This window comes from Dermochelys coriacea, chromosome 22 (assembly GCF_009764565.3).
Source record: "Dermochelys coriacea isolate rDerCor1 chromosome 22, rDerCor1.pri.v4, whole genome shotgun sequence".
Lineage (NCBI taxonomy): Eukaryota > Metazoa > Chordata > Testudines > Dermochelyidae > Dermochelys > Dermochelys coriacea.
In genome coordinates, this window is record NC_050089.1 from 7,539,228 (window position 1) to 7,557,866 (window position 18,639).

Genomic DNA, 18,639 nt, shown 5'->3' on the forward strand with positions numbered 1-18,639 from the left:
GCGTCATCTGGTTTATTCACTCATTCTGAGAGGGCAATTCACTTATTTAGTGGCTCATGTTCACTCTCTCTGGGCCCTAGCCAGGTTTCTCCCCCATTCTGGGGGCCTCAGCCCTTCTCCTGGACCTGGGTTGTACTTTAGGCACAGAGTGGGACAGAGGGATTGTCCAAAGAAAGGAGCCCCTTATCTTGCCTTTTTGGGGCTGGAGTAGTACTTTAGGCCAGTTGTAGAACTGCAGGCAGCTTCTCCTGAGCTGGACCTTTTCCTGATCAGTTCTTCTATCCTCCGGCTGGCAGGGATCACCACGCAGACCTGTCCCTGCTGCTGTCCTTTCCCTACTAACTCAGGGCCCTACAGGAGCCTTCTCAATCCTTGCAGAGATGTGCCCTGCTATGAGAGAGGAGGCAGTATTTATGCTGGTCCTTTTTCTCCCAGCTCATCCCCAGTTGTTTGGGGTTGGGGGGGGAGCCTCACCCCACTTCTCTACAAGTCTCCTGATGCTGGGCTCTTGAAGATACAGTGATATCATTTCCTCCCGCTCACCAGTTGTTGCTGGGACCTCTTCCTCTCTCTCCACATCTCCCCTTTGGTCCTTATATTGGCCCTTTCAAGCCCTAAAATGACCATGCCACGTGGCACGCCGACCACCAGGCACTACTGCCTTGAAGGGGCAGACTACCCCATCATAGATTTCTGTGGAGCTAGAGGAAAAGTTACACCAGTTGGGGATCTTGCCTATTGAGTTCCATTGATCTAATTTCCAAATACTTGGAAGCGGGGAATAGGACAGCACGTTCTGTTCAACAACCAAAGTCACATTGCCATTGAGATAGGAAAGGCAAGGTCCTTGAGTCACTGACGAGACCGGTGCGAAGGCAGCTTCCATCCTGTGCACCTAGAACTTATTCTTGTGCTGAGGAAAGGTGTATTAATATTTTACTTGCAAACGAAAGGAAGTTCAATCATAGGAGCTGGAAATGGAAAAGCCCGGATAGGCCATGGAGGGAGGAATGACCGCAAGGAATTGAGGTCCGAGTGTCCCCCACTGTTGGTGTGTGTGTGTTGCAGGTCTCCCCCTCTTGTCCTCAAACCACAGAGGATACGAGTCTGTTACAGCCGCAGCCAGGGACGGCTGGTTCCTTAGCTCAAGCTGTAACTGCTATTGTTTTTGCTCACAAGGTCCCCCTGGTGTCAGTCAAGATACCAAATGCCACATAAGTGGGGGGCTCATCCAGGATTCGAGCTGCGGTGGGCCTCAGACACTTGAGATAAGCTTCCTTCATCAGAAGCCTGGATACCAGGAACTCCTAAGATCTATTCTGTATGTGCCTTTGGGCAAATTACTCAAGGGCTCTGTGTGACCTAGAAGCATTGACCAATGTCTACTGGCTAGCATATATATCATATTAATAATATGTATGACCTGCACCGTACATTTGTGTGTGTATTAGTATGCATTAAGCACAAATAGAATTACACACAAATACTACAGCTCAGATATAGCACAAATGGGCGGTTATTCTCACAGGCCAGTACTGGAATGTCCCAAAAGAAGATAACAAGAGAGATGATTAGTCTACCCTGGTACAAACCTAGAAGGTACCTTGCCGGACTAGAAATTCTAGTATGCGAAACCTCGATAAGGAAAGGAATAGAACAAGAAGTTAAGAAACTGGGCCGAACTGATTGGGTGAACTTTAGCGATTTGTAAAGAAATATGTACTGTAAAATCATCCTATAAATATTACCAGCTGCAATGTGTAGCTTGGGGAGCACACCTTCTGTGTAAGGCGAATGTAATAACGCTGCATGAGACAGCTTCCCAGAGCCGGGTATTGTATAGAACTCTTGTCCTGGGCGGTCTCTTTATTGGCTCCTTGCAATAAACCTGACTGACATTGGTTATTTGGTCTCTTGAGTAAATTTCATAATGAACCAAAGAGTGGTCAAGCAATTGACTACACAATTTATGAACAGTGGATGGAGCGCTGGGCTAGGAACCAGGAGACCTGGCTTCTGTTCCTGGTTGTGCCACTCCCTGCTCTGTGACCTTAGGCAAATCACTTTACTTCCCTGCACCTTAATTTCTCTATCATTCACATGGAGATAATGATGTTTTCTTTCTTTTGTGAAGCCCTTTGAGATCTACAGCTGAAGCATGTCATAAAAGAGCTAGTATCTCTTTTTATTAACCTCTCTGTGACTATTTCCAAATAATTGAAATGGGAGTGAGGAAATGCACCTGCCTCACTGGGGTGTGGGGCGGATTCTCTGGGTCAGATCTCTGTGGTGCTTAGAGGAAGTGATGTGCTATGCGCCTGCTGGCTGATATTGTTGGTTAGGAATCTAGTTTACTTAGTTCTGGGTCTGTCGTCCTCTCCCCCCCCACCCCCGCTGGACTTGTGGACTCCAGTATGGGACACTGGACCAGATTCCTCCCTGGTGTCACTCCGCTGACTCCATTATCAATTATCAATTAAGCTACATCAGAGAGAAATCTGGCCAGCCTCGTTTGCTAGATGGGGGCCTGGGTTCAATTCCCTGCTCTGTCACTGACCTCTTGTGAGACCATCAGCGAGTCACTTAGTCTTCGTGTCTTAGTCACTTAGTCTCTGTGCCTCAGTTCTCCACTTGTGCAACGGGCATAATAGCTCTGCCCTGCCTCACCTCCCAGGGGAGTTTAATACATTAACATTTTGAGGCGCTCAGATACTGTGATGACAAGGACCAGATAGGTCGGTGGAGCCCAAACTGAGAGGGGCTTTCAAACACTACAGGAAATACGAAAACTGGAGGATGGATTCAGCAGAGAATAGTTCGTAAATCCTGCAGCTAAGGGATAAAACCTAAGTCAGCCGTCTGGTAGATAGATGGGCCGAAGCCGACTGGAATCTGCTGCTGCTCCTCCCCCCCATATTGAAGCACAGCCTGCTCTCCAGCAAACCATAGTGGCTGCTTGACAAGTCCCAGCAACGCCCCGTGACAGTTCAGGCTGAGGCATGAAGCAGAATCGTGTACCCAGTTGAAACTGTAGGGCATGCTAAGCACACAGGAGGGTGGGCACCGGGGTTCATGCCCCGACTCTTGAGAAAGCTGCCCTCAGATCTGTGTCGTTTCCTTGTGCTCCCCCTCCCTGTTTGTTTTAGGACCTGCACCTCCTTCCCCTACCCATCTCTGATTTCCACTGGGGAAGGACCAGGAATCGCTGCCTGGCTGGAGCAGCAATGCCCCTCCCAGCTCCTTCCTCTGACCCTGGGTCTCTTCTTCCTGCCTGAACAGACTCCCTCTTTAGCAAGTGCTGCCTGCACCTAACCTAGGGTGACCAGATGTCTTGATGTTATAGGGATAGTCCCGATTTTTGGGTCTTTTTTTCTTATATAGGTTCCTATTACCGCTTACCCCCGTCCCAATTTTTCACATTTGCTGTCTGGTCACCCTAACCTAACCATGGATCGGCTGACTCAGCTGCAGGCCCGAGCCTTGCGACTGGATGCTGGGACTAGCACCCAATTTGCAGCACTAATGCAACGGAGCCCTGGCCACTAGGTGCTACCGTAATACAACTAACAAACAACTCTGATCATAAGGACAGCAGGAGTCCACATCCTCTGTTTGCAATCGCATCCTGAAGCATGGCCTGGAGGTGGCAGCTTCTCAAGGAGATGATTCTGTCGCCCCATTGAAAATGGAGTCAAAAATTCCTTGCTGGCAGATCTGGGGCAGAATTTAACGACGTCAGGTTTTTTTCTCTCCCTCTGAAGTGAGATGTATCCGAGATGGCTGCCTTTGCTTTTATCCCCCTAACCGCAGGCGTTACGAACCATTCTCCGCTGCATCCATGCTCCTGTTTTCATATTTCCCGTGGTGTTTGAAAGTCCCTCTCACAATGGCTCACTCGGAAGCATTTTTTATATATAGCTATATAATTAAGTTTAAATGTGACCAAGTTTGCGCTCTCTTTTTCCCCCCTTTCCTCAATCTGTTAAGAAATGTGCTCTGTGAGGGGATAAAGCAGGAATTGTCTGGTGCAGGTAAAGAGGAACATGGGTTTTAGCCTCTTTTTTTTCTCCCCGGGCTCCAAAATATCATCTATCACTCTCCACCCAACATCAGGTTCCTTGCTGCAATAGGGACATTAAGCACGATCTTCCTTCCAAAAACTGTAAGCTCTTTGGAGCAGGAACTGTCTACTACTCTGTACAGGGCCTAGTGGGCATAATAGGGTCCTGTTGTTGAGATTGGTCCCTACGCATCGCTGTAATAAACCCGATTAATAGCCATCATAAATGGGAATGTCAAAGTAACCACACAGTCTCTTCAAGACCACACTCATTTCCCATTTTGTAGGATTACATTTACTCTCTGTGCGGGTACATCAAATACCATTTATATACATACACGCATGCACCCACACTGTACATACATAGACATGTGCTTACGTATGTTGACTGTCTCTGTCACACACACACACAGTGTACATCTATGGAGAAAGCACATTTTCCGGCTAGCCCGTGTATGCACATAACACTAACTACACAAGTCATACAGACACTAAATGTATGAGGCTTGTGTGCATGGCGCCCGTTGCACAAGGCACACACGTCGTCATGCAGGCTAAACCAAAAACCTGAGAGTTTTATTGCATTTCCAGATTTTGAATCAGAATCCAGTTTCACCTTCCTTTAGCTCTGTTGTTCTCAACCTTGTCCTTCCTATGATCCCTTGAGACAGCAGAGAGAGAAAAAAGTGTGGACTCTCTCCTCTGATAATTTTCAAATCCCCTGTTTCTCTCTCTCTCTGTACATCCACCCTCTCAAGCTATTAAGAAAGGAATAGTGGCTGTGACCTCATAAAACCAGATCCCAAATAGAGCTGGTCAGGAAACTTTTTTTTTGGTTTCATTGATGAAACATCATTTACATTTTCTTCACAAGTTCTCATAATTTCATCAAAAACCTGAAACCTACATCATTTTTTTTTAAACAAAATCCAATATAGTCCTATACCGCTATAGGTATAGCAGTACAAATCTGAGGTGTAAAATCAGCCAGTGGGCATTGAGAAATCTTTGTGAGATCTGAGCATCTGCACCCAAAGGTAACCCTCGCTGGGTCTCAGCTATCCATTTCCCCACCTTTGGGGTGGCTTGTCTCTGCTTCTCCTGGCTCATCCCTTGTCCTTCCCTGTATTCTCAGGATGGTCACAGTTCTCTAGGAAACGATCCCAGGCATGCTTGCTGTACGGTCACGACTGTCCAGATCACTTACGGGTCTCTTGCAATGTCACTAGAGCTCATTGAAAATTTTCCTCCAGAGCAGTTTTCCTTTGGAAAATGAACTTTCATTGAAATCTGAAGGTTTCACAGGAATGTGTTTTCAATGATATTTTAATTCAAAACATGTCAAAATTGTTGGTGCTTTCTTGTTTTGTTTTTCTGTCTAATAGTTTGATGCATTCAAAATGTTTTGACTTTCCTGTCTTGATTCACTGCATATAGACTTTTCTGTTATATTAAAATATTAATGGTATTATATCTGATATTTAATATGATAGGTGTCTTATTTGTTAATTTATATTATAATATTTTGGCATTACAAAATGTTTTCAAGCTTCCAAATCCTCGAGTTTTCAGAATTTCCATTTTGTGAGCAATTTTGACTTTTTGTTCTCATTTGCATGGAATTAAAACCAATTTTGAAATGTCACCAGTTCCTACAGACTAGAAATCCCATTTGCCAGCCACTTCTAGTCAGCACATGACAACATTGCATCATGTCATTCTGTCACTGGCGTGACCCTTTGGGCACACTCAAAAGTGACAACGCTAGTGCTGCCAGCCCCATGACTTCTAATCCAAGAGGTACCCACCTGGCACCCCCATACTCTTTCTATCTCAGACACACATGCACTATCTACAAAGTTTCCTTTCTCTAATAGGTTCTGGACCAACCCTACTTGTAAATTTCATCTCATTCTGCATAGTTTTGAGGCACCTGTGTGCGGTCCGTGCATTTACCACACAGACCTGGCGGGGAAATGGCTGGGCCCATGTTGTCATACATTACTGGACTTCAGAGTCCCAGCCTCTGAGTGACTTTGCCCAGCGGGCAGTCACGATCAGCCAGCTCGGTCTCCTGAAATTTCATTCCTGGCCCAGTGCCCCGATAGGGAATATCTGGGACTGACTCACGGCCGGCAGCTTACAAGTAACCTAATGTAGCGTGATCTGGGAGGGCTGTTGAGGGCGAGGCAATGCACATGAAATAAAGGGGAGGTAAAGGGAGGGAGGAGAAAGTTGTAGCATGAGAAATTGTCTTTGAAGCCATTAGTAATTATCTCTGCAGGGCCCCTTCTCTCTCACTCTTATCCTGTCATGCACTTGCTTGCTGGCTCTCCCACTCTGTCTCTGATTCACACTTAGCCCTCCTTACATCAAGGTGTATGGTATGCATGGAATGAGAAGAAGGAGGCAGGATCCTGGCTTTGCCCCTCCTCCCCGGTCCCCATGCATGCAGGCCAGCTACATGGAGAGATGTAGCCGCACGTGCACAACTATCTCTGCAAACACGGGCGATTCCTCCCAGTACCCCCACTGGGAAATGGCAGCTCTGCTCAGCCCCTTGCTGGGCTGGGCCTAATTGGAACAACTGACTTTCCACCCTCCCACGCACATGATCCGATTGGCATGGAGTGCCGGGTTTCCTTAGCTGACATGCTATATAAGTTCCCATCGGGGTTAGGCTGTCATTCCCCCTAAAACAAGGAGCAAATCAACCCAGTGCTAATCAAAGATGATTGGCAATTGCTAATAGGAGCTCAATTGTACAGCCTCTCCTTAGAAAGCCAAGCTGAGTATATGGTAGTGTTTCTTGAATCAGGGATTGTCAACACCTCTGAGTCCTCATGGGAGCTGTAGGCTCTAACCCCCTTCCCTTCTTTGCCTCAGCCTCATTGCTCGCATGCATCCCTAAAATGATCCTCATAATGTTAATTAGCTGGATTAATTAACAGGTTCTTTCTAAGTCATTGTGCTTTCTGTGGTAGCAAATATTGGCTGTATCAAGCATCAAGGCTCAGCAGTGCAATGGTAGATACATTCAAATGGGTGCAGAGGGGCAGGGTATGGGGTGTGCATGGAAGCAGGTGTCAATGAGTGTGTGAAATTGGCTGCACACTACTTCCATGACATTACACATGCAATCTGACCACTCTTATTGTGCTGCTGAGAGCAAGTTGGCTCTTACAGAAAGAAGTGTGACTTTTGTTAAGTGTGTGTGTGTGTGTAAATAGGGTTTGTGGTTTAGAAGGTGATCCCAGCATGTGAAACCCTAGCCCTATAGAGCTTCTTGCTCACTAATACATGATCATGGTGCTTTGTCCATTCTGGTTTTCATCTTTTTAAGTCCTGATTTGTGCACAGTGCCTGTTTTAAGGATGACAGGTTTCAGAGTAGCAGCCGTGTTAGTCTGTATTCGCAAAAAGAAAAGGAGTACTTGTGGCACCTTAGAGACTAACAAATTTATTAGAGCATAAGCTTTCGTGAGCTACAGCTCACTTCATCGGATGCATTTACATGCATCCGATGAAGTGAGCTGTAGCTCACGAAAGCTTATGCTCTAATAAATTTGTTAGTCTCTAAGGTGCCACAAGTACTCCTTTTCTTGTTTTAAGGATGGAGGATCTTACCCCCTGGAGCAAACAATTGACAAAAGACAACACATCTCTGCGGGGCCAGTTCCTTTGTGTGTGTCTCATTTTTGCTGCCCTTTGTGTTTGCATGGCAACCTGTCTCCCCGTTGTTATGCACACCTCCACCTTCCGCTTTGGCTTGGAAGTCCTGATCCTGTGTCGCTGGCTTTGCTTGCAAATTCAGCCTCACTGCTTTGCTTCCTTGCAAGACACCCCCAACCCTGGGCCTCCAGGGTGCTAATGCTACTAGAGTGGCCTCTCACATAGCAGTGCGTGCCTCCAGCCCCAGGCAGCAGCCAGTGTGTGCAGACGGCACTGCAGAAAGGAACGTTAATGGAGGGGAAAAGTTAACCACTTTTATTGAACTGCAAAAAAGGTTGTTTTTATATTGCTTTATTGGAATATAAAGACAGCATTTATAACCCTTTTAAAGAGGCATAAAAGCAGCTTGGAGACTGAAAAGCTCTCTCCATTTTAAGACAGACAAAGAGAGAAGGAGAGCAAGCATCGGCCATGCACTGAGGTCAGAACTAACCACAGTTCAGTGCAGGGTTAATTCCTGGAAGAGGTTTCAGAATGTTTGCACTAGCAATGGGCCCAAGTCCAAAGCAACAGATAGACACTCCTAGACTTGGGGGCCATATTTCAGTTAAGCAGATTGGACCCATCTCTAGGCTTTGGCGTGTGTTTCCTTTCTGTGTAACTGCTGAGCTAGTTCCTCAGATCTTCAGGGGGTGGGGTAAGTGTGGCACATAATGATCTAACCTGTTTTATTTCATTCTCTCTCTTGTCCTCTTTGAATAATTGCCCCTCTGGCTTTGATCTTACTGGAACAAGGAAGTGTGTCTGTAAATGACTTAGGCTACGTATCCCTTGGGAGTGAGGGGTGTGATTCCCAGCTCCCCTAAACACACTCAAGCTGCAGCAGCACTGCCAGCAGCAAATGGAGGCCTGACTAGCCACCTGACTACATCCCCATGGAGTCCCAGCGGACTTGTGTTCGGAGCAGCTAGCCCATGCCACCCCTCACTGCTGCCCATGCTACCATGACAACACTGCTATTTGTAGCACGCTAGCAGCTGGATGAGAGCTAGCGTGAGTATGTCTGGGCTAGCTGGAAGTCACACCCCTAGGACCAAGTGTAGACGTTGCCTCAGTTTGAGTCTTTGGTGAAAGGCTGAGTTAATTCTTATCCAGCCGGATAAGATAAGATATTCACTCCCAATGCAGAGTCACTGTCACAGTGGCACTAAGGCCGTCATGCATAGGTTGGGAGCCTCACCTTTTGCTTCCGATCCTACGTGTGCTTATTATTCTCACCTTACTTGTATTTCAGTTGTACCTAGTAGCTTGCGCTAGGCACTATGCTTACATAGAGTAAGAGGCAGTCCCTGTGCTGGAGAGTGTACAGTCTAAATGGACAAGACTGGTAAAGGGTGGGAGAAAGGAAGTATTGCAAGCCCTATTTTACCGATAGGAAATCGAGGTGCAGAGATTAAATGACTCACCCAAGGTCACACAGGGAATCTGTGGGAGAGCTAAGAACTGAATCCAGATCTTCTCACTCTCAGTCCAGTGTGTTAATCACAAGATTGTTCTTCCTAGGCTACACACGCGAGTCAAGCTAAGTATGTGCATAAGTCTGGGTGGTGTCTTCACAGTCATTTAGAGCCAGTCAGAAAAAATTCTCATGAAACTTTTTTTTTTTTTTAATTTGCCCATTTGTCTACATTGAAAGTTTTGCGGGGATGGAACAATTTCAACAACGTTCCAGCCAACTGGTTTCCTGCCAGTTTGCAGGCCCAATTCCTCAGCAGCCCTCCTGCTGGCCGGCCTTGGAGTTGGGGACCACAGGGTTGATGGCTCTGAGATAGCCCACCACATCTGCTTGAGGACTTTTGGAGTTTTCACATGTATGTGGATGTAGGAGTCAGTCAGATGTAGCACTTAAAGAGTGGAGTCGCCCAAACTGATCTTCAAAACAGTATCCTGCTGAGGAGAGAACAGTACCCTGCAACCCTTTCCAGTAACTGAGTGTGCCTTGTTTGTGGTTCTCAGGCACTGCTCCCCTCTTCCTGCCCCTCCCCCCCAATAATCACCCTCCTTGGATTCTGGCTAATGATCCTACATTGCAAAAGAGCAGCAGCTTCTACTTCTACTTCACAGAGAGGAAGTGGCACAGGAGACCTCCCCTTGTTCTTTGCCCATATTTATCATCATTGTAAGGGGAAAATGCCTCTGGAGTGGCAGTTAGTAATGCGATTCTCAATGGCAGAGAATAGTCTTCCTTCCATCAGGCTTGTTGTTTAGTGAGGAGTCCAATGCCCAACCCCGGGGGAGGGGGGCGGGTTTATACCTAGAATGATGGAAAGTTCCTGCACAAGTTCCTAGTTGAGGCACGCTTTGAAAAGTACCACAAAATGTGGATGTTTCTCTGTACTTGGGGTCAAATGGGGCCTCTCTGTGCATCTCCCATGGACATGAATGGAGTTGAATCTGTGTAAGTGATAGGAGAATAAAGAAAGCTGAGGGGTGTTTGGATGGTGGGCTTGCTTCAATCTGCTGTGGAGACAGAGCCAAGATCCCAAGGCCCCCATCCTGCAAACCGCTCCATATGGGCATCCTCCCACTGAAACCATAGGGGTCTACATGTGGGCACAGGGATCTGTCCTCTGATGGCAGCCTGCACAATCCAGCCTCTGTGCATGGCTCACAATCTGCAATGCATCCACATTCAGATCTGGGTGTTGGTGATAGCCTGGCTCCAGTCACAAAGTTTGTAGAGTTATTCTACACAGGGCTCCCGTTTCTGTCACCCCTCAGCCTCCTTTTATTTGCTTTTCCCACTAAATATTCATCAGTAACATTTAAGACAAAGGAAAGAGATAATTACAAGGGGAGAGTTTTTTTGAGATATTAAAGGTTAACAGAATTCTTGGCATTTGTGCCTTGTCAATTTCCATGTAATTATGCTCAATTCCCAGAATTCAGAGGCGACTGTGCCTTTTAACTCTCAAAAATGGTACCCCGGGAATTTAATTTATGAGATCATTTCTCAAAAATGTTCAGCTTCAAATCAAGCATCTTGCTTAATAGCATGGTTATTATTAATATTATTCTTGGATGGGGAATGCTACGTGGGTCAGTAGGCCGGCAACCAAAGTAAAATTGACTCACTGCAACAGTGGTGAGCCCTGGTTTTGTTACTCAGAGTGAATGATTTGTCTGCCCCAGCGCCATGTGAAATGAAGGGCTGTTACTTTATGATCAGCAAAACACAAACCTGATGATGAGCCACAGATTTGGTCTTGGGGGAGCATCATTGGATGTTTTGATTTGCTGGCAATGGAGAAAAAAAGTGACTCCCCCCCCCCAGAAATATTTGAGTAAATCAAAAAGTCAATATTGTGGTAAGATTGAAACAAAATGTTTTGTTTTGACAGTAAACAAATTCATTTAGATTTTCAGGCCTTTTGGAAAAAGCAAAGACCTGAATTCACAAAACAGCTGGAGGAGAAGCTCTGGCCTGCCAGGTAAGCTTTAGCCCAGTGGTTAGGGCATTCTGCTGGGATGGGGAACTCCTTGGTTCAATTTTGCCTGTTGTGGAAAAGGGATTTGAACTTGGTTCCTCTCATTGAGGGTGAATACACTGGTCTATGCTGCTGTGGGGCTTTCTCTCTTGTTGAAGCTGTTCTACTTTTTATAAATCATTGAAGTGTCATTGGGGGCCCTGGGTCTGCCATATCTTAGCTGTGTCTCCTAACTACCAGTCTGACTCTGCCTGGCCCACGGTCTATTCATTGTCATCATGAATGATAATGAACGTCTGGTGTGATTGACAATGGATAGTTGTCAGGTCAGGGCATGCTACTACAAATAACTATGTAGTGTGGTGGTCAGGGCCCTTACCTAGGCAGTGAGAGAACCGAGCGCAAGTCCCTGCTCTAATGATGCTTTAGTTATTTATATAAAGTGGAACAGCTTCCGGAGGAGAGACTGGTAGAGCCCCACACCAGACTATCCCATAGCTTCCCAGATCCAGCCCTCCCTTGCAATGGGGGACAACCAAGTCCAACTTATATCCCCACCTCAGGTAGACCAAACTGAACCTGGATCTCTCATTTCCCCGATGAGTGTCCTAAGCACATCTCCCTAGCTAATAAGAGAGCACCCTCCGCCAACTTCTCTTCTGGCCATTTTTTGAATCCGATCTTTTGTCTTTGTCAAAATGCCTGAAAGTCTCAACAAAGTTGAGGCTTATCAGTGTAAGCTAGTTGTTTAAGGGCATCCTGGGTTGAGCTTCACCTGGGACTAGTTGAGATCTCAATCCAAATGTCATATGATTGATCTCAATCCAGGTGTTATATGATTAGAGCATGTGACCAGGAACTAGGGGTATAAGGGCAGCGTGAGCCCAGTCAGGGGGAAGGACTCAAAGGAAGAATGTGTGTGAGTTGTACTTTATAGACTGACTTGCCTTCATTCCCAGGTGGAGGGCCTAGAGAGTCAAAACCTGTAGAGAGCCAGGTGCTGGTGGGAGACTTGTATTATTCTACAGTTTACATTAATATCCCAGACTTGATGAAGGGGGAGACTTAGTGAGAAAACCTCCACAGTGTAAAGTTTGATTCCCTGGAGAAAAACCGTAGTACCTGAAGCCAGATCTGGTAAGACCCTGTTACTGGGCTCCATTGTGCTAGGCTCTGTAGACACTTGGGAAAAGACACTCATTACCCCCAGAGAATTTACAGGCTAAGTCTATGGCAAAAGAATAATAAAACCGCCCAACTGGAAGCTTTTTGTTTGAGGTTTTTCAAGTTTCACCAGACTGCTCCAGCGCTCATGCATGTTTTAGCTGAAGATTTGGGCCTTGTTTTATTTTAGCCTACTCGGCTATTTTCCCCCTCCTACTCCCTATTAAAATTCAGCCTGGAGTGAATTGTAGAGCCCTGAGTTAATGCCATATGCTTATAAAATACTATTAGATGGCTGATGGTGTGCTTTTATCTGACACCAACAGATGTCTCTGGTACCTGGCTCAGCCCTGATCAAATGCAGGTGAGGAAGCAGTGTCTGACTGTGCAATGACTTTTTAAGTGTTCGTTCGTTGCAGTAAGTTCCCAACAATGCCACAAGAAACAGATTTATATAAAAACAATATTGATTTGTACCAGGGAGAGTAAAGATCAATTCTGTTTAATAACTTCCACGGAGCCTATGCTGCTCTGGATTTCCAAGATAACTTCTTTGAACTCCCGATATAAATATTAAAGGGACACGTACAACCATGTCATGAGGTAAATAAAATAATTGTTTGGGGTTTGCTGGGTAAATGTAGGCAAACAAAACAGTCATCAGGGCCCTGATTCTCCCATGGAGTGAGGAATGCTTGGACTAAGACTTGAGGGAAGGTGCAAAGACAATTGTGTACCCCCCGTCTCCCTCTGAGCCTGTACCCTGGGGCTGTCTGCCCAGTCTATAATACATTAGAACAGCCTAAAGGTTGCTGTAATCTGCCCCAGCAACATGTGACTGTTATAGCAGCTGGTGGCTACCAACCTACAAGGGCTTACCCCTTGCAACAGTGCCCCTCGTGGGGCTGAGGGGAGATGGTTCAGGATGACTATAGACCACCTGAGGATTCTCACGGGGAAGGGGAATCCTCCACTGGCCACCTAAGCCCGCTGTGCACTACAGGGTAGGAGCTAACTCATTGGGAGCCAATCTTGCAACTTTTAAGGACCTGGTTGTTCCCTTGGCTGCCAGTGGGCTTTACTTGTGTGAGTAAAATTCTGCAAGATCAGGCTCTTCGCTCAGCCTCCAAAATAGCCTGTCACGGGCTGGAAAGAGTTAAGTTCCATTTTAATGTAAGAGACAGACAGCGAAGATGGGAGAAAGAGATGAAACCAACCCCAAATGGACTAGCTTTTTAAAGGGCAAAGGAAATGTTCTTTTTATGCACCTAGTGTAAAGTGCAGGGAAGGGAAGGACCGGAGCTGCAGAATCCTAGCTAGGCTTTAGGGGAAGGTTCCCAAATGCGCAGTTAATTTAAATTTAATAGGACAGGTACTGTAAGTTTAAATAAATGCCAGTTAAATATTAACTGCATCTTTATTGGGGGATTAACGGACCCTCTTGTATTATGTTTTTTAAACTCAATAAATATGTTGCTAATAATCATCACTCTTCTTCAAATGTGACAGCAGCTGCTGCTGCTACTGCTGAATCTAAATCAAACAATTATTTGGGGCAGCTCCCAAAAAATATTAGCCAGACAAGAGCTGTTGCAGTTTTGGGGTTTGGGGAGCCTGAGGATTGTGAGACACATTATCACGTTAGCCTGCAAGGGGCCAGGCTGTGATGGGAAATTATGGGCAGGGGTTTAAAAAAATAAAAATAAAAACCAGCAGAAGGGAAAGTGAATCACTCCTTGGGTGCAGTTGGGGGATGGAATTAACGGTAATTATTTGGGAACCTCTGAGATCTGACACAGCAGAGTTGCAGTGGACCATCATCTCTGTTCATGTTATGAATTCCTCTGGGGAGGAGAGAGTTCTGAAAGGTCACCAGCCATAGACCATGTGCTATCATTGTTTCCTAATTGGGGCCACTCTTAGCAATGGAAAAAATTAGTCTGTGTGTCCTTTGTCAGTGAGGAGGGGTGAGAATCCTTTGTATTGTCAATGAATCTTTGTTTTAGCCTCTTAGGACCCATTCACTTTAATGGGATGTTCGCTTATGTAGCGAGTGCGAGGTTTTGAAAAGCACATTTGTAACCCTGAAGAAACGGAAGGATAACATTTAACATGATTGCGTGAAAGAGGTTGATGCAATAATTGTGTATGCGTATGTTAAGGGTATTGTATGCATAGGTGTTACAGTGGCTATTAGAGATGAGTTTTGGATCAATTACATTTCAGATGAGAGTTGGGAATTTCAAAATTGTATACGTGTCCATCCATCGTCAGGTTTTATGCTGTAGTATCTGAACTCAGTGCAGTATCTGAGCTCCTTCCCCATAAAAGAGCTGTAAATTAAAACAAAATGTTGCGCATCTAGTTGTATAAATTGAATATACCAAGAATTTCTGCAGGTGAAATTGTATCTGAAATGAAATTCTTCCATGTAAGTAGGTATATATTTTCTGTGTAGTGTTTGATGCTCTGTGTGTGTGTGTGTGCGCGCGTGTGTGTGTGTACACACACCTATATATCAATGGCCTCCTACACACACCCACATGTAAGCTAAACATGAAAACTGTGCCAAAAGTTTGCAGAAAAACTGAAATAATGTAAAATTGACCTGGCTTCACTTGACTCACAGCCCTTAATTACAAATTGACAGAGAACCCTTGGCTGTAAATTTTTACATCTGGAACCCGATCCAAAGCTCCTCAAAGTCAGAAGTGTTCAGATCTGGAGATTTTGCTTATGCTTATTTCTAGTTTTGCTAAAAACCCCTAGAAGTTCAGCCTGTGTGTGTTGGAAGGCTTGCAAACCATTCACAAGACCCAGGGCCATTTTTGCATCAGAGCCAAGTGGGGACGATAACGCAGGTGGAACTTGGTGGTTTTTACAGAGATTTGCTGTGAATTTAGGGGTGTGTTTGCATGAAAATGCACTTGCTTGAAGTTGAAGGTCATAGCAGAACTGTGAAGGGGCCACGTGTGTTAAGGGTGGAAAGATGTAAGTCCTTATGAACTGCTGAATTTTGCACTGTCTGTCTGTCCAATCTGTCTCTCTCTCTGAATTTTGCACTGTCTCTGTCCAAAGGGGAAGTCTGTGGCAAAGCAGGGAATTTGACCCAGGGTCTCCCATGTTCCAGCTTAACACCCTAACCGCTGGACCATGCTGCTTTGTGCTTCACCCAATCACAACGTCACGGATCAGCGAATGGAATTGTGCCCTGATGATCCAGTGCTCCTTTCTTTTGTTTCATTGGTTGAAACTTTTGCCACTCGGTATCCTGCATTGTGAAGAGCTCTGCATGGTCCGAATTGGTTTAGGGGATGCTTCAGCTCTCCTGCTCTTGTAGCTGAATTAATTTCTCTTTAAACACTGCTCAGATCTTTCTCATATCCCCCCAATCCAGACTCTTCAACATTCCTTTCATCCTCCATGCCTGAAGCATTATTGCCTCTGACACCACACTTTTATATTAAATAGGGAGGAGAGTTGATGCAGAGAGGCTGGCAGTCTGTCCTGTGGAAAGATCACCCAAGGCAGCATGGTGGTGTAGTTAGAGAATGGCACATTTAATGTTTAAAGGCAGCCTTGATTTTGACAAGTGACAGGCTCACTCACTGTTTCCTATCCCAGCCCTTTTCATGTGGGAGTCATTCTTTGCTTTGTCTTAATCTACTGGAAAAAGTGACCCAAGGCTGCATGAGAATGAAGGACAGGATGGCTCATAGAGGGAAGGAGTGAGGCATAGGGATCAGGGCTAGTGTTCCTGTGCTGACTGACCCTTTATACTAGTGGGGTGTGAAAGATGGGAGGAAGAGCTCCCCATCAGATGCCCACCCAGGACTTGAGAACAGCCAAAGAGAATCCACCCGATGATTTAAACTGAGCCCAGCGCATGCTGTGGTGCGACTTGGAGTCTTAGTGAGTGTTGTACAACATTCCTGTGATCAATAAATCTCATGGTTTTTATGTGCCCTGGAATAACAGTGTCCACAGGGAGGGGGTTTACCTGAAAAAACTCCCCCACCACCATAGACAAGCCTGTAGAGCCTTTGATTTAAGCAGCTCCCACTAACCTAGAATACAATGCAGCACCTTGTGCATTGGGAAATGGGCAGAGAGGGGTTATTTGAAAGGCTTTTAAGAGTTCCCCTTTTGCTGGAAAACAGGAAAAGGAAAACAGTCTCTTTCCAACAGACAGGTCCTGAGCACCCTGGAGGAGAACTGGAAAGATCTGTGTGAAATAAGAACAGTTTGCTCTCAGTTTGCTTTCTGAGCTGAAAAGCCTCCACACTGCCTCATATCTATCTTCCACTCTGTTTTGTACGGTGGGGTGCAGTGGGATCCTAATCCTTAGTGGGGCTTTGGGACGTTACAACGGTAGAGGTAACAATGAACTAAGTCACGTTGGCAGTCACGGGGACCGAATGGACCACTGAGACTGAACTCCTCATGCCAGTGAATGTCTCCCTACCACAGCAGGGGGCAGAATAGGAACTTAGGGCTGGAAGGTGCTGTAAAAACACCAAGCTCTCACTTTAAATACTAAGGGTATTCCTGGTCCTGCTTGCACGCCAGAGGCCTCTGTAGGGAAGTGTACAATCTGGTGGTTCAGCAATCAGTCTGCAGGGAAATAGTAAGGTGGGGTGTGTTGTGTTAGTCCAGTTTGGGAAGCGGCCTGCTCTCTGGTTTTGGGTTCCTGTGTGTGTGATCATGCAAAATTCTAAGAAATAAAGTTGTGTTATGTTGCAACCTTCCAGCCTGAGTATTTTATGCTTTTAGCTAACTTTGCTGTATGTATTCTGTGAACATAACTGGAGGGACTTCGTGGGTCATGCAGTCCAGTCCCCGGTATCACAGGCAATCCCATCATGAACATAGCAAGCTCCATCTTAAACTTAGTTAGGTTGTTTGTCCTACTCCTCCTAGTGGTAGTCTGTTCCTGAAATGGGGAAGCTGTGGATAAATGTGTCTTTTGCCTCTAGGGTTGTCAATCCAGCACCTTCTACCAGTGCTAAATTCAGAGCAAACAATCTTAAAAAAGAAATGGAACAGGGAAGTGCAAAGAGACCACAAAGCAATCCCCTTCTCTTGTGACCCATCAGTATGCTCAATAATAATAATAATAATAATAATAATGTTTTATTTGATAGTATCTCCTCTACCCCACAAATCTGATAATGTTTGAGAAATTAAACAGCACCGTTAATGAATTAAATAGTAGTTTACAGGGGAGTGGGAGACTCAGGGGCTTAGTGGCAGGCTACGGATCTTTTCACATCTAGGTCACCGGTTTGAATCCAGCTCGGGTTGGCAGGGCTTTAAAAAAAAAAACAAAAAAACCAACAACCCAAACCCAAGGGTGCTATCTAATAGCTGGTAGGTGCCCTGTGTGAAAGGAAGTGAGAAGTCTCAGATCAGTTCCTGGGTGTCCTCGCTATTAAAACCACCCTTTCCAGCAGGCAGGAAGGGCTGGACTCTCGCAAGGGCTGGGCACCTGCACCTTGCCCTGAGTTCAGTAGGAGTTGTGTGTGCTAAACCTCTCTGAAAAGCTGACCCCCGACGGCCAGCTTTATGAGCGGAGAGGCCGCAGGAGCGAGGGCGGTTCCTGGCCACCGGCTTGAGGCTCAGGGGCAGTGGGAGACTTGCACTTCAGCTCTCTGCCTTGTCCCTGTTCGGCTAAATAAAGGGCTTCGCTCTCCAGGGCTGTCCACCTGGCCCCTTTCACCTGCGGGAAATTGTGCCTAAAAATGGCAACACGCTGAGCAGCGGGTGGAGGGAGGGAGAAGTTACTAGGCATAACGCAACTGCCATACGTCCTAAGTTATGAGCTGATTAAAAAAAAAAAAAGGGTATGGAGGGATGAAACGAGCGACTGGGGCAGCCCCCTGCCCACAGAGCACGGTTAGGAAGTGTGGGGTTATGGCTCGCCCCCGCAGGACTGGCAGCCTTCCTACGTCTTTTAGTGACCCGCTGTGTGACCTTGCGCCTCCGTGCCTCAGTTTCCCCATCTGTGGAGTGGTGGGCACTAATCCCGAGGTGCTGCAGAGGCACCCCTCGCCCTCGGCCAGGCAGCAATTAAGGCTGGCGATGGGCGTGGAGCTTCCCGGCGATGGAAAGAGCGACGTGGCCGCGGTAATGGGGGGGCGCGGAAAGGCGAGCTTGTTCCCCGAGGGGTTGCCTGGCCGGGGGGGGGGGTTGCTGCCCGCCCGCCCGGCGCCGGCGGGGTTAAAGTGGGAGCGCCCCGCAGCCGCGCCGCTCCGGG

The 18,639-nt window shown here is 46.4% G+C and overlaps 1 protein-coding gene across 8 annotated transcripts in view; it reads left to right on the top strand.

Moving 5' to 3' along the window:
* Positions 1–18,639, top strand: part of NTM (neurotrimin) — a 669,964-nt gene that overhangs the window by 370,092 nt on the left and 281,233 nt on the right. For 2 of the 8 annotated variants that reach the window (XM_043500943.1, XM_043500944.1), the window contains exon 1: positions 18,446–18,509. The exons of the other annotated variants lie outside the window; for them this stretch is intronic. The gene's annotated coding sequence lies outside the window, so the exon portion shown is untranslated. Of the gene's footprint in view, positions 1–18,445; positions 18,510–18,639 lie in introns of those variants that run through there. 8 annotated transcript variants of the gene reach the window in all.